Source organism: Somniosus microcephalus, chromosome 3 (genome assembly GCF_052327205.1).
Source record: "Somniosus microcephalus isolate GS21.2 chromosome 3, FLI_Smic_1.0, whole genome shotgun sequence".
NCBI lineage: Eukaryota > Metazoa > Chordata > Chondrichthyes > Squaliformes > Somniosidae > Somniosus > Somniosus microcephalus.
Genome location: NC_140989.1, coordinates 174,001,552 through 174,003,079, shown reverse-complemented (window position 1 = coordinate 174,003,079; position 1,528 = coordinate 174,001,552). Strand labels below are relative to the sequence as shown.

The window sequence follows — 1,528 nt, the reverse complement described above, 5'->3', positions numbered from 1 at the left end:
ACAAGCCTACATTTCGTTGTACTGCACTTGTGCACTAACAATGACAATAAAGTTGATTATGATTATTATTATGATTATGTTGATTTGTCACCATGGCTTTAGGAGATGGCTCTCGCACCTCGCCAGGAACCACATAATTACTATTTATTAAACTTTAAGTTCTTATATATGGCCAATATTTATTCCTCAACTAACATAACAAAAACAGATTATCTGGTCATTATCACATTGCTGTTTGTGGCACCTTGCTATGTGCAAATTGGCTGTCGCGGTTCCTACATTACAATATAGTGACTCCACTTCAAAAGTACTTCATTGACTGTAAAGTGCTTTAAGACCAGGAGTATGTGCTGAGGGACGCACTGAAGGTTGGTGCCGCCGCCGCAAAGGCACGATGGGGAAGGGCCACAGTTTAAGGCCCTCCCGCCAGTGTACACCGAGGGGCTGAAACCAGTAGAAAAACCCCCCTCGGGCCGTATGTCACAGAAATGGCTCAATAAAATGTACCTGTTTGTGTAAAAAGAGCTCCATGTACTGCTTTCACCTGTAATGGTTTGTGATGTGTATTGTAATGTATTCCAACAAGCATTGATATATGTAATGATAAATGTATTGTAATTTGTAAATTGAGTGCCATGTACTGAAGTTAATTTGTATTGTATCAGATGTGGATTGTATTGCCATGTACGTGAACAAAGATTTTTATGAATAAAGTATATATTTTGGGAAAAAAAAGCACTTTGAGATGTCCGATGGTCGTGAAAGGCGCTATATAAATGCAAGTCCTTCTTTCTTTTTCTAAATCTTTCGCCTTTTACTAAAGCTTTCCCTGGAGATAATAGATTTAGAGAGTTAAATCATTTTTTTAATGTCTGACATTAGTTGGGTTTGGTATCAAGTGTGGAAAAATAGATGGAAGTCAAGTGCTTCGTACTTTGATTGCTGTTCGTGAGAGCATTGCGTGTTTGAGAAACGAAATGATACAAAGCATTACTTCAGCTGGCTTTCAGAAATAAAAATTTGATAAATAAAGCTGCTAAATGTAGTTGGCATTACATTGATTGCTCTTTTCACTCTGGATGCTTTTAGCTTCTATGTTTCTCATTGCTCTGGTAGTTGAGCCATCGCTTCCTATGTTCTCGAGAGTGTCTACACATGCCCTGATAGCTCTGTAAGCATGCCCGTGATAATGAAAACAAAGGCTTTACATACCGGATCTGTCCCATGCCTGCAGTAGCAGAATAACAGCACACATAGCCTTTTGTTTTGAATGTAAAAATTGTCCATTCGGTTCAAATTTAGCTGCCAATCTGACATATATCTGAACTATTCACCCAGCATGTTTTGTTTTTTGAATTGTACGATTTTGGGATGTCCTGAGGTCATAAAAGTTGCCATATAAATGTAAGTGTTTCATTCTTTCTCCCCTCTTCTGGTTAACTCTATTTTCTAATTTGCTCTCCTTTTCTGGTTTACTCTGTTTTCTAGCAGACTTTCTCCTCTTCTGAGTTGCTATCTCTTGCTCCTT

The 1,528-nt window shown here is 38.2% G+C and overlaps 1 pseudogene; it reads left to right on the top strand.

Annotated features, from left to right (window-relative positions):
* Nucleotides 1-781: 781 nt before the first annotated feature.
* LOC147121584 (U5 spliceosomal RNA) lies at nt 782-889 on the top strand (annotated as a pseudogene).
* Nucleotides 890-1,528: the final 639 nt, after the last annotated feature.